General features: G+C 40.1%; 1 long non-coding RNA gene across 1 annotated transcript in view; it reads right to left on the bottom strand.

Annotated features, from left to right (window-relative positions):
* Window positions 1-17,442: 17,442 nt before the first annotated feature.
* Window positions 17,443-26,056, bottom strand: part of LOC135318940 (uncharacterized) — a 148,864-nt gene continuing 140,250 nt past the window's right edge. The window contains exon 4 of the long non-coding RNA XR_010377409.1: window positions 17,443-17,721. This is a non-coding gene — a long non-coding RNA (uncharacterized LOC135318940). The remainder of the gene's footprint in view (window positions 17,722-26,056) is intronic.

Raw genomic sequence — 26,056 nt, 5'->3', positions numbered from 1 at the left:
TTTCTTCTCGGTTACTTCTTTACTTGCCAGTCAAACCTCAACTTACTATAATCTAACTGCTACCCCAACAAATCCACTGAAACTGCTTTTGTTCAGCACATCAGTAATCCAATTACAACGGACCCTTCACAGTGACTTTATCTTAGTAGAATTTTGATGACTCATCACTATTTCCACCTTAAAATGCTCTACCCCTGAATTTTTACAGTAAAAATATTCTGTTGATTCTCCTGTTACTTCAGTCTCAATCTTAGCTTTCTAGTCCACATGTATTTCAAAAGTTGGTGTTTCCTAGCAACTATCTTGTCACTTTTCTCATTCTACATTTCTCCCTGAATGATCTCATCCACTTCCATGGTTTTAAGTGTTACTTAGAGGCTGACGTAGCCAATGTAGGGTTTTTTCCCCCTTCTTTAGTAAAGTATAGGTTGGGCTGGTGGTGTTAAAATGTCACCTGTGTCTCTTTTGGGGTGCAAAGCTTTAGAGCAGATAGTTTCCTGTTCTGGAGAAAGGAGTAATGACATTTTTTAAAACTGACCTATGGAAGCAATCAGCCTCATGGGATGCAGAGCTCTGGGCAAAAAATGAAGCCACTTGCCTAAAGATTCCTGATGATCCTTCCAAGTGGGAAAGAGCAACTCCAATCCTTATTCCTGAGATTTTGAGTTAGAAAGATATACTGGGGTGAACGAGAATCCTCCCCCAACTGGGCCTGTGGCAAAGAAGGTTGACAAGACCTCTAAAGAGTTGCTGTGAACACAGAGAAAATGCTGTGGGCTGGCCTGGTGCTGCATCAGAAGACAGAAAGGGAGAAGGCAGTTTTCTGTCCTCGAAGTAGCCAATACGGAAACACTTAGCCTATGACCCAAACCATTCACTTTTTCTTATAGAACCCTCTTATCCTGTCAGACATTAAGTCTTTCTGATTCCAATTTCCAAACATCTGCATATTTCCCCACACTTTTAATTTCATTGTCATGGGTTTGAGTCAATTCCTTATCATCTCTTACCTGGGCAATTACAATACAGTTGACCCTTGAACAACACAGGTTTGAACTGTGTGGGTGCACTTATCCACAGATGTTTTACAAGAGTAAATACTACAGTACTGCATGATCCTTGGTTGGTTGAATCGCTGATGCAGAACTTGGGATGAAGAGGAACCCCGAACAGGGAGGAATCACAGACATGGAGGGCTGACTACAGGTTACATGCAGAGTTTTGACTGCATAGAGGGTTGGCACCCCTAACCCTCATGTTGTTCAAGGGTCAACTGTAGTCTCTTAACTGGGTTTCTACCTCAAAGACTTACCCATCTATCAGAGCCATCTGCCTAAAAATGCAGTGATCTTTGGAAGATGAAGAGAATTGGGACTGGGAGAGGGACTGCAGAGGAGGAGAGAACCAATCCTAGGAACAGAGAACACATTTCTGCTTAAAGTGAACCTCGCGGTTTGGCTTTCACCACAAGGAAGCAGGAGCGCCTTTGAGTACCAGCTGCATGGACAGCTCATAACAGTTTCAAGTGGGAAAGAGTGGAAATGATTTATGCTGCCTGGAGAAGAGTGAAGCTAGCATGGGAGTGGAAACTGTGTAGGAAGCTTCTCTAAGTTGCACCATGACTCCCGGTTTCTCTGCCTTAGCCCAGGTCCTACCCTAGGATTGTGACAACAGGTTATCTGTGGCCCTTTGGAAAGGGCTTTTCAATGGTCTCAAGGCTAATCCACTTGACAACCAAGCCTATGTCTGCTGACAGTGATCAACCTCTCAGGGTGGCTGGATCAATGACAGGTGCTGGTCAGCTGATCAGGACTGAAGGCAGAGCTGGGCTCAGAGCAGGCCCTGCACACAAGGGCAAGATGAGAGGGGTCTGCTTCTGTTGGACCTTCTGCTCCCCAAGCTTCTGGCCTGATCTCCAGGGCTTTGATCTCCGCAGTGTTAATATTCTCCTCTATAAAGAGGCAGGTTCTATACAACCCTGAGGAGGATGGGGAATCGGTTAATAACTTGGCAGGTGAGGGATTAAATTCAAATATTAGTATTTGACCAAATCTCTCCTATCCAGTTACAAGTTCATCTTTTCTCTAATGGGGTTTCCAAAACCCAGTATCTTAATCACAACCAAGAGCAGCTTTGATGTTCTTAAGCCAAAGAATTCTCATTATAGCAAGAGTATTACAGACTTGTTCAGAAATGGTCCCAGCCTGGCATAGCATTTCTGTCAATTTGCCACCTCACAATGCCCACTTCTGAACAGTCTTACTCAACCACAATGAGTTCAACATCTGTCCCGGGGAACGAGGCCTGGAAAGGGAGTTCAGAGGATGTTCCTTTAATAACAGAGTAACCTATGTCCCTATGGTCCCTATGACTAACATGAATCTTTTTCTTCTTTTCTTTTTTTTTTTTGGTTTAGGTCAATTTTATAATTACCCCTCTAACGGAAGTCTGTCACTTGAAACAGTTCCTGGTTCTTTATTCACTGATAAGTCAAACACGAATAATCGCTCCCCCCATTCCTAGAAAGTAAGAAGGGGGATATGAAGTCATCTTATGGCATGTCTTAAGGAAACAGGCAATCTGGGGGTTGACCTCTGTCTTTTGCAACATTGGAAGATGTCACAAGTGTGAGCACAGACTGTAGGAGTATGTGTATCATCCACAGCATCCATATATCCCCTGCTGAGATTCGTCATGGTAGAATCAAACTTTAAAAAAAAAAAATTACAGATAAAAGTGAAATCTTCTGTGCAGCCGCTCCAGTGGAGATAGGTTATGGGAATTATTTCTGTGCAAATTTTCTATATGTCAACAATGATAAGAATAGTAATAGTAACGACTAACACGGGAAGTGCTTACAATGTGCCTAGCACAATTCTAAGCACTTTTTATGTATCCACTCAATGATTTCATCATCCAACAAGGTAGGTATCACTGTTATTCCCGTTTTATTGATGAGGAAACTGAAGCTCAGAGAAGTTCAGTTATTTGCCCAAGGTCACATAAGTAGACGACCAGAATCTCTGAATAGGTATATAGTAATGTTTTATGTTTTTAAAGTTACATAAATAATAGCATCATGCTGAATGTAGCCTTCATGACTTGCTTTGTAACTCATCATGTTTTTATTTGTTCCTTTTAATATATGTACTACTGATTCATTCACTTAAATTGCCATATAACATTACATGTGGAATATATGGCTATTCCCATAGTATATTGATCTATTCTCCTGTTCTTGGCCCTGTGGTGGTTTATTATCTTTCCCTATTACAAAAAATATTGTCACGGAACATTCTTGTATATATATGTTCTTGCACATGAGCAGGAGTTTCTTTGGGACAATGTACCTAGAACTGAAATTACTAAGCCATAGAGTACATTGTGGAGCTGGTGTGTTGACTTAACACTTCCACCAGCCAAACATGGAAGTTGCTATTTGTTTCACACTCTTCCCAATACTTGATATTGTCGGGCTTTTAGGATATTTTCCTCCAATCTGATAGAAATAAGATAATATCTTGCTGTGGTTTTAATTTGTATTTTCCTGATTTCTGACAAAACTGGATGTCTTATGTTCATTGGCTAATGAGACATTCTCCTCTGTGAATTGCCTTTGCCTCTTCCATCGTTTGTCAGTTTTCCTTATGAGTTTTCTCTTTTGTGCTAATTTTTGGGGAGTCCTTTATATATTCTAAATATAGTTTTTAGTCCCCACATCTAATGGATAATGCTTTTTTTTTTTTTTTGCACTCAAAGACACGAGTTATTTTGTTAAAGTCAAGCAGGATCATCTGTTGAGAGGTAAGTGGTGAGTGTTGAGATGAAATCTGTACACATTTCCCACGGTGGACTGCAGGATAAAAGCCATAGGCAGTAAAAATCTCATTATACAGAGCATTCCACAGTCTGAGCTATGGCAGAAGGTGAGGTGTCAGCTGCCACCCAAGAATGCCAAGGGCAAAACATTAGCACCAGATTGTTTTCATAGGCAATAACATAACTATAAACAAAGTTATGTCCATTGACTCACTTGGAATCTTTGGATCCTGGCTAACCAGACATTTAAGAGGCAAACAGGAGAACACACAGGACCATTGTGATTATATGTGCTTCACTAAAAGGATAATGGAGCACTATGTACTGCGACGTAAAAGAGAAAGTTCTCAAAACATACCAAAGGGGGTTCAAATACTGTGTATCTTTCCACAGATACTTGCCTTGAATCCACGAGGTCTCATCTTACCATGCTCTTGGAGGCTGCTAAGATTCCTAGACACAACAAACACCAGACCCCTAGATCCCTCCACTTCTATACTCTAAACCCCGCTAGGTCCCACAGACCAGCACACCCATCTCTTTCTCTGACCCCTCCCCAGCCCTCAAAGTCCTTCCACTGTGCCCTATGCAATTCACGAATGATCAGTAAAATTCCTTATATTCGTAAACTCTTCTCTGAGTACTCTTTTCATCTTCTTCTAAGAGGACTCTGGCTCACCCTCAGCACACTGCTCCTCACAGCCCTCTCAAGGGGTGGTATTCGTACATCTTGTAGCTTTCATACTACCTGGCAAGGAGGTGGGTACATGTCCTTGTGTCTCCGAATTGCTGCTTTCAGATCTTACTATCCCTCCGTTAACATCTCTCCCCAACTCTCTACTCCATAGTCCCCAGTTCTTTGATACTCCTTTCATAGAGAGATGGTGTCTGTGTCTTTCCGTTGAATCTGGTTTCTGAGGTTGGTTTACCAATAGGATACAGAGGATGCGCTGCTGGGGCTGTTTTCAGATCCTGCCCTCATGAAAGTGGCAGCTTCCATGTCTTATCTCTTGGGTCTTTGAGTTTTGGAACCCAGCCATTATACAGCCTGTAGAGTGGCCCAAGTGGGGAGGGAACAGAAATCCTCAGTCTTCTGTGCCCACTGAGCTCCCAGTTAACAGCCTGCACCAACTTGCCAGCCACGCAAGTGAGCCACCTTAGAAGCGGATCCCCTAGGAAGCCCCAGCCGATGCCACATGGAGCAGAGACAAGCCTTCCCCACCAAGGCTCGTCCAAATGGCAGTTTCATGAGTTGCCTCAGTGATTGTTTGACATAGGTTATTACACATCTAAGCTTCCTTTCCCTCCAAAGTTCTTCTATGAGTCTCTATTTTTTTATGGCTTATTTCCTGGTTTTAAGATGACAGCCAGTTCCTGTTAGTTGTTTACACAGCATGCCTGATTCTCCAACAGAGTCCTCTTTGTAGTAAGATCCCCCGCCCCGGAGGTAAGTGACTCCACATTAAATAAAACGACATGCCTTTCTTTTTAAGGTGGATTCAGCATCAGGCGACATGCATTCCCTGGAATTCAGTTAAACGAACATCGTATAATCCCAGCTTCTTTATATTTTCATTAAATTGAGTCCTCTCTGAACGAAGTAACATTTATACTTTATACTCTGTCTGCTGCTTAGAAACCTCCAAAGTTCTTTTCTGGTAGGTCTCAAGGAAAACGAGAAGGCAAAGATTCACCCCAACTGGAGAAAAACAGGCCTGGAGTGGAGGGGCAGCTGGTATGCGCAAAAGAGAAGAATGGTTATGTTTCACCTCTGCTTTTACCTACCTCTTCTGACCAACTCAGACAATCCGTTTCCTTTACCCCCATCTCTGGATGAGAAGACAAAGAAAAGTAAGTAAAAGAGGCAAGAGGAGAGGGGTAAGGGTATCCCAGAGGATGTGCTGCTGGGGCTGTTTTCAGATCCAGGCCTTATGAAACTCTCAGCTTCCACTTATCTCTCGGGACGCTGAGGTTTGGAACCCAGCCACTATACCGTGGCTACACAGTAAACACACTGTATTTACATTTTTACAGCACTTTAAACTTTTTAAAAAGTGCGTTGCCTGTGAAGTAGACAGCAGGATCCTCATTTTCAGGCCTACGAGGACATCACGTACTCTGTGATGGCAAACAGCCTGGAATCTGAGTAAACCAAGGATTGTTTCATTAATTCTAATATCATGGTGGAGAGATGACCAAGGCCAGGCACCACCAGGGTTCCAAGGAAGACGTCCAAGGATGGAGAGGCTGACCTTCCAAAGTCAACATTCAGCCCTGCCCTCTTGGAAGCTCCTCATCTCAGACACTGTCTCCTCCTCCTTCTCCCCTGGAGACCACGCTTCAGCCCCCTGCCTTAATCCTTCCAGGGTTTAGGAATGGGTTTTAAAAAGGAGCTTGTAGACGTGGCGGAGAGGGAGAAGGGACTGGTGTCTTGCCAGGAAACATTGTTACCTTCTTTCTTTGTTTCCATGTGTTTTGTTTGGCTACTTAGAGGAGGAGTGGAGGGCTGCCCTTTTGGAGGTACAGAACTCCCCTCTACCTCTTGTCTGCTCTCACCCTCTCCTGAAGCCAGCAGAACAAAAAGAAGCTGCTTAACACATGGCCACACCCTAGTCCACATTTCCTTTCCTTTTATTTATACCAGAAAAGTAGAATAAAATTATATTTCCTTGTTAACAAGAACCACAACAAAATTGGTAACACTTTTTCAGCACTGAGTGTCAGAGGCGGAAGTTACCATGGAGATATGAAGGCCAGCAGTTTGCGGTTCTGCCACGTGGTGCCCTCAGGCACTGCGCAGGGGAAGCTACACAGACTTCTCTGCCCACTTCAACCAGCGTGGTTCTGCTTTGACCCTTTTATACGTCATGGCGTTGTGGAAGATTTTATTGATAAAAGGCAACCACTATTTTTTAAAAGCATGAAAAGCCACTCATCAGCTCCAATCTCCTTCTTTTGCAGGTGGCAAAGCAGAGGTCCAGTGAAATACGTGGGCTGCCCAGGAACCCTGGTGCATCTGGAGCAGAGTCAAAACAGCCCTTTTAACCTCCTTTCTTGTGTTCTTGCAGTCCTTCCCTGACTCAAGCCCTGCGTGTGATGGGATTTATTTGCCAAGAGGAAGTCGGGGTGGGGGCCTTGGGATAAAGGAAGCGGACTGACCTTGAATTTCACCCTCCCAGTGAGTAAGCCATTCTAGTGACTTCAGCAACTCTGACACTGCTTCTGTTTCACGCCAAGCTCACTGTGAGCTGCCAGCACATGACTCCCCTCATGGGGGCCACACTGAGCCCCACCAACCAGCACCAATCAGCCTGCAGGGCTGCAGAAAGTAGACTCACCATGCCAAGAACATTCTCCTCCAGGCCCATTACGTCTCCCCAACTCCAAGACAACAGACCCCTTAAGATGTTAACAAGTGTATTACTTAAATAATATGAATGGGTAGAATACTCTGCTGAGATCATGACTTTGCTATCACTTCAAAGTGAGATTCCCCTACTGTCTCAACCCTAAATTGCTCAGAAATGATATAATGCTCTTATCTGTATTGATCAAACTGATCCTTTTTGTTTATAGTCTTCTACTTTTTGTTTTGTGGTTCTGCCTAGAATCACAAAATGGAAGGTTCCTTGAAAGCTGGGATTAGATTCTAAGAATCTTGGAGAGGATATAGCTTAAGTGGAGGGTATAGCTTAGCATGCATGAGGTCCTGGGTTCAAGCCCCAGTACCTCCTCTAAAAATAAATAAATAAGCCTAATTATCTCCCATCCCCACCAAAAAAAAAAAAAAAAAAAAAAAAAAAAGAATCTTATTTTCCAAACCTCAAAATAGGATCTATAAATAAGAGTGTGCTCATAAAACTTAGATAGAATGTTAGAATCACAGACTATCCTGGAAAATGCAGCATTGTAGCAATTGGTAAATATGCAGAGCAGAATACTGTATGTTTGGTAAATTCCTAAATCCCTGAGGAGGAAGAAAACTAGACCCAGGCTGCACAGACCCCATGATAAAAAATATAGGTGATCAAGAGACATCATGTGCTAGCCAAGTATAAAAATGAAATGAACAATGAGTTCACTGATGATAAACAGAATTAATAGATAACTATGGATTTGGAGGTAATGAAGTGATGACATTCTTTTCAATGCAATCCAAAAAAAAAAAAAAAAAAAACATTGTTGAACATTGTAAGTAAGGACTATGCACCCTAGGGGATGCCGATTCAAAGAACACACTCAATATTCCAAGCTAACACTGCAACACTGTCCCACGTAGAAGTGGGGTAGGACCAAGTGTGGAGCCAGAGTGGACAAGTTGTTTGTAGTCGGGTCAAGGGCTTTGAAATGGAGCAGAGCTTCTGGATGACCATTTAAAATTGCTCTAGGGCCTGGGAAAAGCATTGAAAGCAAGAAAACAGCACTGACTGCATTGTTGAGTGACTTGAAGAAGGTTTTTCTGGAGGCAAGAAAGAGGAAGTTTCTGGAAGTGGAAAGACTGAAGTTCCGGCTTCGGTCTGGTGTTAGCCAAATGGTCCCAAATGCCGTTGAGAAATCTGTTTTGTCATTTGACAGCAATGGTGATGCTGATTTCAGTTGTTAGGGAGGAAAACCTCGTAATTCTCCTGGTTCAGTGGCGGATGAGAAAAACGGCAAGGAAGAGTCAGAAGGCTCACACCTCTGATGAAGCAGTAGTGATGGATGGTATTGGTATTTTTATTTTTATTTTTTTCTTTCAGACTGGAACTGGATAGATGGATAAAGAACTTACAATGGAATACCTCAGAAGTACCAGGGCAATCTATTTTACTGCTGAAAGATCAAGACATGTTTTATGGAGGCTTGAGCCAGAAAATTGGTGAAAAACCAGTCTGAGCTAGATCTACATCTTCGGCCCTCTTTTCTTTCTCTTTGAGAACAATGTTTCACAAAGTTAGGGTAGTGACCACTAACTGAGTGGTGCAAAGAGTATTTCCTATAAATAGTTCAAAAGAGGCAGAGGTCACAGCGGGCTGGAGCAACTGAGGAAACAGTGAGTAGAACTTGGTCTTCAAGGATGAGTGGGATTGAGATTAAGTGGAAAGGAGGGAGAAGAGGGGCTTGCTGGGTGGAGGGAGATGCCATGTACAAAGCAAGCAGCAGGCACAAGGCCACTATTCCTCCTGGCTTTAAATAAAGGAAACAATTGAGGCTCAGATAGACTAAGCAACTTGACCAGGGAGGCACACTTCGTGCATTACTACATAGGGAACTAAAGTAAAGCTACTTAATACCAAAGCCCACCTTCCTTCCTCCAAAGCCCAAGCTCATAAGGCTGATAGACATGTAAACAAGTAACTATGATATAATAAATGTTTGTGAATTGAAAGCTGTTTCATTGCTTCTGATTTTCATTTAATTATACCTGTCATGACACATCAAAAAAGGAAGCAACATTGCTTTCTAGAGAAGTATTTATTTCCTGAACTGACGTTACCAAATTAACTCAAAAGGAGGGAGATTCCTCTAAATTGAGAAATAGTAATGACATAATGTGTGGTCCAAAGCATAAACTGGCAATTTTCTGAGGGTGAATTCATTCCAAAATAGAAAGAGACAGAGAGCGAATGAGAATAGAAAGCTTGAAAGAAAGGAGCTCCAAAATGTTCTGAATTAACCTGATAAACTTTTTCTGCTTAAAAACAGTCCAGAAACAGTCCAGATTTTCAGAAATAGAAGTTTCTGTCAAAAGCAGTTGAACACCGATGTTTGTGAGGTATGTGTTCTTTTCAAATGTTTCAAGTCAAGGCAAACAGACAACCCAGGAAGGATTACTCTTGACCTTGATGATTGCACTGATAATCTAACGCACGCTCATCAGTCTCCTCTCCTTTGTGGAATAAAACGGAAAACCAACAAATCAAGCAAGTAAGCAATGCGCAGTAGGGGAGATGAATCTTCTCCTTCTAGAAAGCTACTATTCCGATGTCTGTGTGCACCTGGCTCCTGCTAGCTTCTGCGACCTGCCCTCCTCACAGGTGACTTGGTAGTTGATTGATAAACTGCTTGATGATCCGTGAACTAAAGGGAATCATTAACTCACTTTCCTGCATCTGATGTTCAAAATTACCCAGATAAATACGCGAAAGACACTAGGTAGTTGACAGGGATAAAGTAACTTTAGGATGGCTGTGACTGCTTAGGAAAAGGAGGACAGGAGCCCTAGTTGTGGCTAGAGATAGAATAACTGGCTATTTGACTCTTTCGATACCTCTGAGGTAGGGAAGGCAAAGTTAGGTAGAGCTTCTCAAAGATCCTCTAAAGCCCTTGGCCAGTTTCTATTAGAGCCCTTACCATATTGAATTGTAATTGTGTGCAGGTCTGCCATCCTCATTAGACTGAATCCTCGGAAGCAGTGACTGTATTTTATCTTTACTTATATTCCCAATTTCCTTGCATACATGTCCATCAAATTATGGAGTGGATGAGTGGGTAAATGGGTGGACAGATGGAGACGCATCGTCACACTCACCATGGTTAAGCAACTGAAACCTGGCAATGAGAGGAAATTAACCCTACAAAGAATTAATTTCCACCAGGCCTCTCAGGTAAACTGACAAAGGAATGTGTGCTGGCAATCAAGTGGGTCATCTAAAAAAGCACTTACCAGTTTTCAGAGGAGTTTGTTTTCAGGGAAGGCAAGTCACAAGTGGGGATACTAAAAGCCTTTCACTTTTAATTGGAACAATGTTGCAGAATGCGTCAAGCTCTGGGATGCAGATAACACAGAAAAGGCCCATGAGGATTTCCATCTGGACATCTGGAACATCCGCCTTTCCGCTGGCTGATTATTCAAACCATCTGGAGTGCTATCTAAATACTGTCTCCTGGAACAGTAATTCTTATCTTTCTGTTTTCTTATGTTTTACGAGTCTTCTGTCTGTCTCTCCTCCCTGCCTCCTCCCATTGCATTCCTGTCCCCTCACATCTGAACCCTTTTTATCCAATTATTGTCTCTGTGTTTATTTCTTTGGAGGAGGAATGTGACAGGGTAGAAAGTCAAAATCTCCAGAGGGCTATTTCTTCACTTTGGTTCTAAAATCCTCAGCTCTGTGAGGGAAAAGAGATAGTTCCGGGTTCATCTAAAGTATATGAAGAATAAGACTGGAGGAGAACACTCCCTCTATACTAGAAAAAAGTTTCTCCAGGCTGGGGAGACGTAGAGAAAGAGCAGATATGATGAAAGCAATGAACTGAGTGGAGTCCAGGGAGAGGGGTCTGATATCCTGTTCTCTGGGAAGAGACCCAGAGAGGTGGTGAGACCCCTGAGAGAGTTAGGGGATACAGAGAATCTGTACCTTACAGGAGAAGGAGCAGAGCCAGAGAGGAGGACTTACTATGTGGTGGATCTAGACAAGAGAATGCCAGGGATGACTGACAAGATCACTGTGTCCCGGGATGATCTGGCAGCAGAAACATGGTCCCCATGATTCATAAAGGGGCCCAGAATCTGTGAGGAAATCCACCAGCCTTTACACAAGGGGAAAGGATGGTTCAACAGTGACTTGAATGGACTAATAACTGAGGACCAGTCTGCACCATGGAGTTTCAGTAAAAATCTTTGGGGATAAATGATGTTTTCCTGTGATCCAATGTCTGGCTCTACATAAGTTCTTCAGGATAGACCACGGGTCTGCAGAATGGGGAAGAAATCTTAATGTGACTAGCTGAAGTTTTCCTTTCTATGGTGTAATTGTGAGCCCAAAGTAGTAATTAAGATATAAAAATGTAAACAATTTGTATATCCTGCACATCTATGTGTGGATTGAAATCCATTTTTGCTATTTATCTGTCTCTCCATCCATCTATCTATCCATCTATCTTTTTCCATCCTCCATCTTTTCCCAGAAAGAATCTAAGGCAGTTTATAAGTATATATAACCAATCAAAGAATCTTGGTGCTACCATAATAGATACATGAGTGGACCAGATATTACTGTAGTAGAGAATAACCTTTGTTTTGTTTGAGGTTTACAGGGACACCATGACCTAGCCCATGGGGATGGCTGCAAGAACAAAGAATGCCGGCAGCAAGAAGATTACAATTAACCACACCCCCTCCCTTTTTTTTTTTTTTTTCTGTATAAAAGGAGACTGTATTCTGACTACAGCAGGATGGCTCTCCAAGACATTAGTCTGTCATCCTCTCAGTCTGCCGGCTTTCCAAATAAAGTCACTATTCCTTGCCCCAACACCTCATCTCCCGATTTAGTGGCCTAAATGCAGAGAGCAGGAAGAGTTTGGACTCGATAACAATTTTGGTGAAGCCAGCTGGGAGCCTTGCTGCTCATGGCCAGCCGGCCCCATTTGGGGAATTTTCAGGTGAGGCCCTAGCCGCTGCCAGGACCACTTGTCCTGAGGATCTTCCCTTCAAAATTCCCTAAAGCGGCACCAGCTGCCCTAGCGCCTGGCGGTTGGAGCAAGAAATTAACATTTGGGTCCGACAGGCTCTGTATAGTAGGGTAAGTCACTCTGGTGTGTACAGCCAGTAACTTTTTTTCCTCTCCGTTTGGGCTTTTTCTCTGGAATAAACCAATTTGTTTTAGTGGGGTATCCTGTTGGTGAGAGGAAACAGTTGTTCGGCTTTTACCCAATTTGGAACCGTTTCATTTGTTTCTTTGGATGCTAGCATTTGTGTGCATCGTTTGTGTTTTGTTTGTCTTGTATTCCTGTCTTAAAAAAAAAATAGGGAACGTTTCAACTATCCCTAAAGAAGGTTCTTTGAGGCACATTTTGAATAAACGGTCTGATTACATACAGCTATGAACCCATGCTTAAAGGAAAGATGACTTCAGTTTTGTGTTTAGTCATATTATACTTTGTGTTTTTGGTATTAGGGTTTGTTTGTGCCTTTTGTGTCTTATTGTTCTTAAACTTATAGATATGGGAAATACACTCCATCTCTCCCTAAGGAAAGCCCTTTGGGGCATGTCTTAAATAAATGGGAAAATAAAGCTGTGAGCCTGTGATTAAGAAAAAGATGGTATTTTACTATAAAACTGCTTGAGTAAAGTACACTTTAGGCTCTGGGGAACAGCGGCTGGAAAACGGGTTGGTAAATTACTAAACCATTCTTTGGAAGAAATACCATACAGCCTTTATGAAATCCCATAATAAGGAAGGTAATGACTGACAGGGCCCGGGGCTCTTAGCTATTTTAAAGACCCCTATAACAACTGTCATCCAAGAGCCGCAGGTACCACTGACAGTGGGGTCTCAACTAGTGGACTTTGTAACTTCTAAACTTCTGTCCCAGTACCAATGACTCAACAGCTGTTATGACCCCTGGAATGCAAATTTTGAAAAAGGGAGTAATTTGGAAACAAACAGAAATCTTAAATGTCTTCCATAGAAGTTACTAAAAATGTTTAGCTATCTAGTCAGGCAACTTTGATTTGTTCTATCTGCCAAAAACCCAATTTGAATCCAACCTCTTGTAACTGATGAGTCCTACATTGTTGTATCTGACTCATAGCTAAAAGTTTAAAATGGGAACTATGAGGTCTCTATATTTGTGTGTTTGTACGTACCTATATGTGTGTTGTAGATATGTGGCATTGCCAAAATAAATTTGTAAAAGAGCTCTATTTAATTGGCTTAAAGAAAATTAAATGCTTATTTAAATACTCAGAAATATAAAAGAAACTGGCCAGAATGAAAATTGTGTTCATGTGATCTAAAAAAAATATTCAGTACTGAATCGATAACTAGTATTTGAAGCTAGCTTAAGCCTATTGGTTTAATTAATATAAACATGTCTCAAGATTCATTAATGTTAAGCACAAAACTTCTATTGTACTTAGGTTTAGTAGAAGTCCACTAAGACATTGTCATATCTGTTACAAATTTGTCATCAAGAAAAACAACTTGGAATAACATTCTTGTAAGTAACTTAAATGCAAATGAGAAAGAATTTCTGGGGAAACTTTTAAGGAATGATTATTTTAGGAATGTCGACTCAAATGATCTCCCCAGACATTTGGTAACTTAAAATTTTAGAGTTTGGCTAAATTAAGTTAAATAATGGAAGTTTATTAAACAGCTATGTCATTTTCAGATAAAGTAAGATATCAAAACCTTAATTGCTGAATATTGACTTTCTCTTACAGAGAAACTAAAGATATTTAAAATGAATATTAACAAATGTTTGGTGTCACCCTAAAATATTCTCTACTACTAAAGGAAACATCTCAGTATGCTAGGGAAATAAGATGAATGTTTTCAGTGAAAGAAGGTATAAGGAATGGAATTATATTTTGTTAATGAAAAAAGAATGACTTTGTCCTAAAGCTAGTTGCTTTAGAAAATAAAGGACAAAATAATATAGAGAAAATTGTAAAAGGTTTGTGAAAGAGAAACCCTGAAAAAAAGAATTTTGTACATGGTCTGGATTGGCTAATTTTCTGAGTCAATCTCCAGGGAGAAGGTCACAGGACTTTAACCTTACAAAGTAGCTTGAATTACCAAGAAGACCACACCTTGGATGCTTATAAGATAAAGAGATGGAAAGAGTGACAACTGCTCTATAGAACTGGTCGCCTGGAGGCATCATGTCACCATTCTAAGTCTTCTAATGAACTAAATAGCACAAGAATGTAGTCTAATTATGGTACAGTGAAAAAAATTAACATTATTAAATGTGTATGGAGAACTGGAACCAAAACTCCAAGTTCAACAAAGTACCAAGGAGTTTTATCAGGATCAAACAGTTGTAAATAAAGAGAAAGAGAAAGAGAAAGAGAGAGAGAGAGAGAGAGAGAGAGAGAGAGAGAGAGATTTTACTACTGACTAAAAATGCCCAGGAATGTTCCCTGACCAAGGCTGACCAATTCCATTCCATAATCACCCTCTCATTGCCCCTTTTCAGCAGGAAGTAGCCAAGGTGGTCGTCGCCCCGTTTCCCGTAAAACTGTGGAATGGACATTGAGTGGGGAATTGTAGTAGAGAATAACCTGTGTTTTATTGGAGGCTTACAGGGACACCATGACCTAGCCCACGGGGATGGCTGCAAGAACAAAGAATGCCTGCAGCAAGAAGATTACAACAATCAACCACATCCCCGCCCTTATTTTTTGTATAACAGGAGCCTGTATTCTGAGTAGAGCAGGATGGTTCTCCAAGACATTAGTCTGCCATCCTCGCAGTCTGCCGGCTTTCTGAATAGTCACTATTCCTTGCCCCAACATCTCATCTCCCGATTTATTGGCCTGTCGTGCGGTGAGCAGAACGAGTTTGGACTTGGCAACATTATAACTCAGACACCAAGAAGTAGGCAACCAACACAAATTAATAAAGCATGTCAGAATAAGCTAAATCCTTTGCCTAAACTATGTCTATTCTTACTGACCTACAGTGTGTTCCATAATGTTGAACATCCTGTTTTAAGACTGTGTGTCTGCATGTGTGAAATTTTTAATTTTTGCACTTTAAATTTTGTGATTTTTCTGGTTCCTAATCAAGGACCCGACAATGTCAGATCTTGTATTGCACTTTGTGAGATGCATTATATGGAATTCAGCCTCGTATTTTTAAACTGGGGATAATATTTTACTTTATTTGTTATAATAAATAGCCAGTCACACACATGGGTTCTTCCAGATAGAAAGAATGTTCACATTGTTTTTTATATTTTAGGGCACTGTTCCTCAGTTCTGTTCCTCAACTCACACCAGTAATATTAATTGTGAATAACACTTTGGACAATTTTAGTTCATTTTCAAAAAATCTGATATCAGAAGACCATCTTTGAAATTTACAGTTCACTCTCTGATTTTTGGAACAGCAGGTTTGGCCATCACTTTCATTTTGGTGGAACAGAGACCAGTTTCAGTATATGAAAGTGGGTCATATCTTCCTTGACAAATGAGTTTCCTAAAGACGTAGTTTTGTTAAGGAAAGAGCAAAGGAAATAATATATCTGGGAACCATTAATAAATGACTCTGAGGGAAAATATTTTAAATGTATTGTAATAACAATGAAAAGGGCCAAGATTTTTTGTTTTTTGAAATTTTAAGGGAAAGAGTATTGGAAAAATCTTTCTTTGTGAGTCTAAGAATAGGAGAGGACAAGGAATAACCATTTATAGTCATAGTATGTCAAAAGTTTAGACACAGCAATATCTCACAGTAAGAAACAGGCTTAAAAGGGCCAAGTTCTGATTTAACTTCTCCCATGAATTTTTTTCTAGAATTTCCCTCTGAATAACATGAACAAGTTAGGTTTTTTTTTTCCCTCCAAGAAGTCAAAACGTGTTTTTAGCACCATGTAATGAATGACCGAGCCACCTAATTTGCATGTTCTACACAGATTAGAATCGGCCATCATGTTCCTTAGGCAAAGTATTGCACTGTCTGTTGTTCCAGCAAAGGGGCATGTCCAATTCAGGGAGCTATAATCACATCCACAATGGGTGAGATTTTAAACCTTCTAGCACAAAACGATTTCTGTGAGCAATGCAGTTGGCAGATTTGAGTTCCAGGTCCTTGTAAAACAATGCCACCTGGATTTAAGTTTCCCTATAATCTAACATTTAACACCAAGGACCAACTATCCTCACAAGAGTACCATTTAAATTCACACTTAGTACTTTCAAATAGTCTGTGTTAAATCTTTCAAGACTATTCTCAACACATAAGAGAGTCATTTCTTGAGATAATGTTTCTCCTGGGCCTCTCGAATCTCTTCCAAATATTATTTAGTAATGGAAGAGTGTTCATGAACACCACAGAAATAAAATGGCATTATTTAAATGTGTGTTCCCATCAGCTACAGTTTTATAAAACTACAAATGAGTTTACTTTTTTGCAAAACTCGTCCTGTAGATTCTCAGCTATGTCTTCAAAATGATAAGCAATATTATGTGAGGTTAGACTTCCATTTCTAAATGGTAATTTCTGACTAGTACACACCATTTCTGTTCATAGAACGGAAACCCTTGTATAAAATTATCATTTATAAACACATTTGATTCCAGGAAAAAATGTCTTACTTAATACACAGCTACATTTCACAACAGTATGTCCTTTAGTCATAAATCAAGCCCTGATGACAAGTTATGCTCTTTTATAGTTGACTAAGTTCTTTACCCAACGTAATTCCCATATTCACATTACTGACTTAAATAGCATTGTTGTCTCAGATACACAGTTCTGGGCACATGAACTATATAAACTGATTTTAAAAACAAAGATAAAGTTTTGTCTTGTTTTGTTTGGCCTCTCATTCAAATCAACTCTAAGCAAAGCTTTTATAACAACAACAAAAAGGTATACTCATGGAGTTCTGTATAGGAAAGCTGAATTTAGGAGGCCTAAGTATTCTCAATGACATTGTAGGTTATGAACAACTTTGGAGAAAGGTTAGAATCTCAGTTTTCTTGGTTCTTTATGTTATTTACACATACTTTTATTCCTTTCACGGTGTGCATACAACACATGAATCATGCCAGCGTCTCCCTTACTCAGGGCGTGCTCTCTAACTTCTATAAGAACACTAAGCTTTATAGCTGAATTGGTGTATTAAGCATGGCAAGTGATTAATTAAAACATTTTAAAAAAGCCTAGTATTTCTAGATAGTTCAGGATTTTAACATAAACCAGACACAGACTTTTTAAAATTGAAGTCCAGTGGTGACTTACAGTATGGTGGATGACATAGTGATTCAATATTTTTTATAGATTAAACACCATAGGAAGTAGTTACAAAATACTGACTATATTCCCTGTGACTACATTATATTCCTGTGACTTATTTATTTTATAACTCGTAGTTTGTACCTCTTAATCCCCTTCACCTATTTCACTCAGCTCTCACCTGTTTCCCTTCTGGCAAACCATCCAGCAATTCCACTTCTGGGTATTTACCTGAAGAAAATGAAAACACGAATTTGCAAAGATATATGCACCCCAATGTTCATAGCAGCATTATTTACAACAGATGCAAAGATTCTAATGTGACCTTGCCAGGCTTTTCATAGCAGCTAACAAAAAAACTGCTTTCACACATGGTGGGCAACACCTTGTGGGCAAATCCATCTGTCTCTGGCCCTTGAGTCAACAGTTTGCCACTTTCAGGTAGCTGGAGATGTTTGTTTTAAGAGAGAAGTGCTTTTATTAACTTTTTAAGATTACACATGTGAGATCATACAGTATTTGTCTTTCTGTGTCTGATTTATGTCACTTAGCATAATGCCCTCCAAATCCACCCATGTTGTCAAAAATGGCAGAATTTCCTTTTCTTTATGACTGAATAATATTCCAGTGTCTGTGTATGTGCATGTAAGTATGAGAAATACATATTTTTCTGTTCTCTTTATCCATTTATCTGTCAATGGATACTGAGGCTGCTTCCATGTCTTAGCTGATGTCATAATGCTGCAATGAAATGGGGGTACAGAAACCTTTTAGATAGTAATTTAGTTTTCTTTGGAAATATACTCAGAAGTGGAATTGTTGGACTGTATGATAGTTTTATTTTTAATTTTTTGAGGCATTTCCAACAAGTGGCTCACAAATTTACATTTTCACCAACACCGAGTATTTTTTTTTTTTTTTGATAATAGCCATTCTAACAGGTATGAGGTTTTGGTTATGCATTTCCCTGACGATTAGTGATGTTGCACATCTTTTCATATGTATGTTGGCCACATGTGTGTCCTCTTTGGAAAAATGTCTGTTCAGTTCCTCTGCTCATTTTTTAATCAGATTGTTTTTTTTTTAATTGAGTTGTTCCTTGTATTGTTCCTTATATGTTTTGGATATTAATCCCTTATCAGATATATTATTTGCAAATATCTTCCCCATTCCATAGGTTGCCTTTTCATTTTGTTGGTTTCCTTTCCCATACAGAGGCTTTTTAGCGTGATATATCTCACTTATTTGTGTTTACTTTTGTTGCATCTGCTTTTGACATCAAATCCAAATAATCATCACCAAGGTTGATGTCAAGGAGCTTACTCCCTTACATTTTCTTCTAGGAGTTTTGTACGTTCAGGTCTTACATTCAAGTCTTAATTAATTGTTAGTTGCTTTTTGTATATGATGCAAGATAGTGAGGAGTGCTTTTCTTTCAGCTTTATTCCCCAGCTATTCAATTCACTTCAGTGGTCTCCAAGCCATCCCCAAGGATGTCAGGATGTCTGAGAGGTTGCTTCCAAAAATGTTCACAGTAGTCCTTTCCTCCCGGCTTACAGTAACAACCACCAGCGCAGCTCACTGAAATGAACTGAGTGTGATGCCATGCAAACTCTAGAGAGTTGGGATGAAAGGACAGCTCTTATTCCACTGGGGGTACCCAGGTTCCATCATGTGATGGGTTCTGCACGACTAGAAGTGCTTGGTGAAGCGAAGACAGATGTATTATTTTCATGGGCTCAGTCATACAGGAGGTAAGGAGGCACTGCCCCTTAGCAGACCCTCACTGATCATGAGGCTGAGGCCACATTGCAGCTTCTCAAGTGAGTTTCTCAGAATATGCTCACCTTCTTCCTCTTTTGATTTTTTACTGGCCTCCCACCATTGTCATGCTATAAGCCAAGCTTCCTAGCATGACATATAAGCCCCACTTCCTAACCCAAACTGGTTGTTGATTTACTTCTGATGTCTCATCTTTTGTCTTCTCATCCTTTACCTGGGTACCAGTCAAATGTGCATCTCCCTGAGCTACCATTGTTCTGTTAATTCCATAGCTTTGTGTATATTGTTTCTTCTGCTTTTAAATTCCTTATTTCCTTCCACCACATCCACTGACAAGCTAAGTAAAACTTGTCATTCAAAACTTTGATCTGCTATTACCCTCTCTTGATAAATTTACCCTGATCTGTCAGGTGTGCCTCCACTGTATTCGCTTCTCTCACTGATCTTGAAGTTGTTCACTTTTTTGGTTTTATTTTCAACCCTATAGACTGCCACTGTCTTCTCCATGCCTGTTTATCTAGTCAGATACACTGAACTGCTGGAGGGTGAGAATGCTCTCTTTTGTCCCTGTATCTTCAACCCTAGAACACTGATCCTAGATCAATTGTATATCTTTCTAAATGTTGGTAAATAACTAATGGTAATAGCCTCTGTACTTTTCCAACCAATTAGTTAATAAATATTTGAGTGTCTATTAAACGCAAAGCTCCCTTTAGTGTATGATACAAAGATAAATAAGACACTTGTTTTTCATTCTAGGAGATTAAAATCTAGTAGCAATATGCAGGCATACAGACTTTCAGAGGAAAATCAGTGACGTGGGGCTACATTGACCTCTACAGAATAGACCTACACAGTATTTTAAGTATGAATTTATTCCAACATTTTTAAATTGAGTTATTTTTATAGAAAAACCTAAATTTCCATCTCTCGAAAAACTGAAAAAAAACTGGAATCACTGCTTTGCATTCTCTCATGGCGACGCTGGACTAAAGCTGAGAAATAGTGTCTTCTTAGATGGGCAGTTGACCACACTACTGATTAATTTCTAAGTATCTGTCACTAGTTAGCACCTGACTCCAGGCCAATTTAATCCCTTGATTATCTCCTGGCCTCTCTGAACCAAGATTTTATGAAAATAATGTGCTGCTCATATGAGTGAAAATGAATGATCATAAGTGAAAAGTGCAGATTTGTAGGTTTACAGTTGAACATTGGAGGGGAAAACTTATATTGGCTGGGGTGGGAATTTTTATATAAAAGAAGTCCTGCCGTGGTTTGTGTGGGTTGATTACCACAACCCAAATTACAGCTTTGGGAATTCTTAAATATATGTAACCACAAATTACCAACAAATCAAGATTCTAACTGCAGTTGAAAGCTAAGGCTTCCTCTGGCTGACAATTTAGAAAACCATTTATTCAATATTCAAAGTGTCATTTTAATCCTGCAATAATAGCAGAGGCACTGACCTGCTTTTTTCCTTAGTTCCTAAGATGGGGTGAAAGAGAAAAAACATTTCTTACTGTAGTAGGTGCTGCTGCTAGCCTGCCCAGGTCTCCTTCACTGAGTGGGCACACCCATCCCACCAGCGTCACCACTAAGGGGACAAAGCTGCTGCCTCTCTGGAGAAATGCCCTCTGAGAGAAGCCATCTTCCCCCAGAGAGTCGGCCCCCAGTGACTGGTCAACACGGAATGTGCAGCATGGGCTCCCACGCCTCACAGTGGGACTAACCGTGGTATAATTCATGTTCCAGAACTCCTTGGGGACACATAGGCTGATGCTAGTTCCAGCTGAGATCACATCCTTACTTTTCTTTCCTTGCTCTGTCCCACTTCCCTCCCTTTCCTTCTCCTGGAATCACTTCTTCAATAAATTGCCTTTATAAAAATCTGTTTCAGAGTCTGCTTCTAAGCAAACTGACCCAAGGCACTTGTCGCCTTAGTAGATCCATCTGGTTCCCACTACAGGGACTAGAAGGGTTCAAATACGCTGCAGTTATCTGAAGAAGGCAGGACTCTTTGTCCAGCCTGGTATCTCTGCACCTGGGCTCTGTTCAAGGACACCTCCTGACTTGCATCTCCATTAGAAATTCATTCTGCTTTGGTGTTGCCAGACGTACCCTCATATCAAGATACAGCAACCCATTCAGGCCAAATACATACATAAAGCTTTTCCCCAACCCCAGTAAATATAGATTTCTCCATAGGTTCTTAGCAGAAATAACCTACTAAAGAAGCCCGATTCTCAATTCTGGATCAAATAAGGAAAACATGGAGAGCAAGACAGAGGAAAATATTCCCAAGAAAATGAAGTCAAAATAATCAGAAGTTCCTGTAATCACTGAGAAAAGAAAAAGCTGACTCTATAAATTTTCACTTCATCTGGAACATCAGTAATCCCATGAGGAGCAACAATAATTCACTGCTGACACGTAGTCTTCTTGCTTAAAATAGCTATCCATCACTTCACTACACAGAACGGTGAGGACCTTCTTTGACTAAGACCCCAAAGCTATGGATTCCAATGGTGCTGCAATATACTAACGTGTTCTCAGATATTAGAAATGGGGCAGGCTGCTGTAAAGTTTTCAAGGATTCCATTTTTGGACAAGATTAACCTAAGTTTGCATGTGGAGATTCAGGGCACTGCAAGATAAAACTGGCAATAACAGGCAATGATGACATCCTCAGGGTGGGAATTTCCATCTTGAGAACTAGATCCTTAAAAATATCACTGCCAAATTGTAAAATGCAGAAATCTTGCAGTTGTGACAGACCACCCAACAGTAGGCAGGACAGTTAGAGAAGGACAAAATAGTGTTTTAAGAGACAGGTAGGGTTACATCTCAGTTTCTAGTTTCCTACTGCTGGCTATTTACTGAGTTAGTCCTCTTTTGTGAAGCATCTAAACCTAAATGGAGAACCCCTGGAACTTTAATGGACTCTCAGAAATCTGCGTTTTTGATTGGGTACCATGAGAATTCTCTACGACCTACTTGGAGACTGTCTAATGTAACTTTTCTGAAGGAGTGTATATTGGGGGACATACGGCAATACAGTAAGGAACTGTCCTAGAATTTTACAGAAATTCTCTAACTTGCACCTAACAGCAATCCAATTAGTGGTAGGCATTAAGCCAATTCTGTGGTTTAGAAAACTGAGGCCAGAACTTAAGTGATTGCTTTAATTAGATCATAGGTAAAGACTAAATGTTTGACAAGAAAGTTACACCATGAAACAACACTGGAAATATTCGCCTGACGTCCCCATTCTCTACCTCTACCCATTAGAGTAAAGAGAATATCCCTCCAAAGGGTGTCTGTTGGGAGCACTTTGGCAGCACAGTCAGAGATTCCTTTAAGTCTAGAAACTCTGTTCATAAATAGAAGGCAATATACCAGAGAGATAGGAATGTAATTCTTGGAGTTAGGTAAACTGAGTTTAGATCTTAAGTTTCCAAATTACTAGCTGTGAAAACTTACCTAAGTTTCCTTAATATAGCTGAGATTCATTCCCCAAGGGATAACTATAGTATTTACTTCATAGGCTTATTGTTACGATTAAAATAATGCATATAAACTTAGACCAACGTATAACAAGTAGAAGACGCTCACAGATGGTGGGAAAGAAGGGAACACATTGATCTTTCTCGCATTTCCTTTCCTTCAGGTCTCTAGTGATGATGACATACCACCAATATAATCCTCTTTTTGGTCTGCCTCCATTTAGATTCATGTTTTCTACTAAGGCGATAGTCCCTTATTGCTTAATTTCTGTTTTATTTCTTATCATCCAGTACAGTTTATGAGGTGACCAGATGTTCCTCTTAAAACACAACAAATCCCACGAAGTGGGGAAATACTGTCTGTAGTTTGCCTCCAAGACAAATCACTTCTAAAACACATATTTGGAATGATCTATTTTATAGATTGGGGACTCCAAGTTTGCCTTGCCTGGGGACACCTGGTCACTCAACAATTCTGCCTGGGCCTGTGTGCCTGTGGTGCCCCATTGGACCCAACCCACTATACTGAAAGGGGAATGGCTACTCTTGCCCCTGGAAGGCCTGATGATGCTGGAGTTGGGGAAAGGGTCCAGGTAACAGAACTCAATTTCCAGCAGTAGGCATCCCTCTGCTTGAGAAAGATCATTTCTCTTCCTATCCTTCCTGCAAATACTACCCCAGATACAGTACAATAAAAATCTTAAGGAACTGAACTCTCTGTGACGTTAATTCTATGCATCAACTTGACTGGGTCATGGGTACCCAGATAATTGGTCACACATTATTCTGGGTGTGTCTATGAGGGTGTTTTCTGATGAGATCAACCTTTTAATTGGTAGACTCAGTAAAGCACACTGCCCTCCCTAATGAGGGTGTCACTCTTCAATCAGTTGAAGGCTTGAATACAACACAGCTGACTCATCCAGGGGTAAAGGGGACACTTGGGTCTTGAGCCTGACAGCTTTGGATTGAAACTTCACCCATTGGCTCTTCTGGGTCTCCAGCTTTTTGACTGTAGATCTTGGGACTTGTCAGCCTCCCTAATCATATGAGCCAATTCCTTATTCTATAGACACACACACATACACACACACACACATACACACCTCCTGTAGGTTCTGTTTCTCTAGAGAACACAAATACATTATCAAAACTTAGGTTGATGTATTTTAAAATCTGTTCATTGTAAGTAAGAATACCTGGGAAAGAAAATGCCCATTCTTTTCCTCAGAGATTCCAGTCTTGTATTTGAAAAGGGAATAAGGCACAAAATGAGGAAATACCTTCTTGCTAGCCTGTCATGTGGGGTGTGTATGTAAGAGTGTGTGTGTATCTGGGGGAGGAGCTACAATGGGATTTGGCTTCTATGGACTAAAAAGAGAAAATAATGAGAACCACGAAAACAGAGCTATATTATTTTATGATATTTCATACATTATTAAGATGCCACTTTACTTTTTCAAGAGCCTATTTGGAGTAAGTGTGAAATGTGATTCATGCTGAATTCACGCCAAAAGAAATAGGCTCTAGCAGGGTGGGGGCAGGGCCTTTTATCCAGGAAGAATTTCTCTGATTATAGGAAGAAAAAAAATGTTGACATTTCCCTCTAGTGGCAGAAAGGAAATAATACTCATTGAGGAGAATGTAAGACTAGAGGGCTTCAGCAAAGAGAAGAGGCCTCCTTCCTTCCTTCTTTTTGAATATAGTAAGTGGTTGCCAACTGTAATCTATGCTTTGCTCAGATAAGGAATGCCCTGCATCAGAGAATTTGTAACTTAACTGGGAAAGGTTTGGTCAAAGGAAAAGAGAAACTTGATTACTGAACTGGTCCAGAACAATTTTGCGTAGTAGGCGACCAAAAAAAATGTGTGATTGTCCCTTTTTCCATTACCTAGCCTTCGCCAGGTGTCCAATAGTAACGTGATCTACTGCCCTTTAAGTTCTACCTCCAAGAATATTCTAGTCCTTTCTCTCTTGCTTCTATTGCCTTCCTCTCCTTTCCATGTCCCATTGGTTCTGCATTTTTCTCCTTAGTAATTTTGCCCGTCATCAGTGATCCACAGCACCGTGTACTGTCATTGGCTTCACTATATTATTTTAAAATTGCATGGGTTTTGTGTCTGTTTCTCCCCACCCTAACTAAACTTTGAACTCCTTACAGGCATGATCTAAATTTTACTCATCTTGGAATCACAACCGTCTAGCTCAGTGCCTAGAACACAATAAATATCTGTTGAAATAAAGCATGCAAGTGTCAATGAAGGAATAAATGAATACACTTCAAAATAATTTAGTAAATGAAAAAATTCATTGGTTAAATATATTATCTGTATTTAATATTATTAGGGGACTTGTGGGGAAAATACTTGGATTCGAAAGTGAAGTTCAAATAAAAGAACAGTAGAAAGTATTGGGAGATTGTTCCTTCTGTGAGGTTTTCCGAATTCAGCCTATTTTTTAAAAAATGTTTGAGGATGATCAAGTGGAAGGAAGGGCTCACTGATACCAAGCATACTGTACACTTTCTACACATTAAACAGCTTCGGGCAAAGACTGCTGTTGAATTGTGATTCTCTCATGGAGCAAAGAATGGAAAGAAACCTACCACCTGAGAGATCTTACTCTCAGAGTGAAAAATGGCATTTGAAGCTTGAAATCAAGTCACTGCTCCCCTTCCAAAAAAATTCACTTCCTCTAGCTTCGTTTTCCTACTGAGAAAAAAAAAATGGTCATTTTTGGATAGCCAAAAGGAAATGGATTTTCTGACCCTAAGAACACAAAAATGAGTAATGATTAAATCATGTCTCTAAGTGAGGAGAGGAGGCATCAGTCATGGCTACATCTCTCAGGAAAAAGCAGAAGGAAAGCTTGCTTCAGAAGGTAAATGTAGATGAGATACATTTTTCACATCCTAGATGAAGAGCATGATTTAAATATATGAAATATTTATATTTTAAATTCAAAATCTCTGAGTCCATGGACTTATTCTATGTAAGAGATACCAAGACAGCCTCAAAAACGAGCTAAGAACTTTTACTTCTGAGAAAGATATAGTAGGTCAAGGTGAGACAAAACTCTTATGGTAACAATTAGGAAAAGTTGGATATATTACAAAAAAATCTTTTTAAAAGCATCAGAAAGATACGGTAGCAAAGAGGAAAAGTAAAGAGTTATTAAAATTCCAGTTGCCTTTTTTGCATAAATTGACAAGTTAATCCTAAAATTCATATGCAAATGCAAAGGATCCAGATATGAATCTATATATTTATGATCAA

Source organism: Camelus dromedarius, chromosome 23, assembly GCF_036321535.1.
Source record: "Camelus dromedarius isolate mCamDro1 chromosome 23, mCamDro1.pat, whole genome shotgun sequence".
Taxonomy (NCBI): domain Eukaryota; kingdom Metazoa; phylum Chordata; class Mammalia; order Artiodactyla; family Camelidae; genus Camelus; species Camelus dromedarius.
This window is presented reverse-complemented; position numbering and strand designations above follow the sequence as displayed.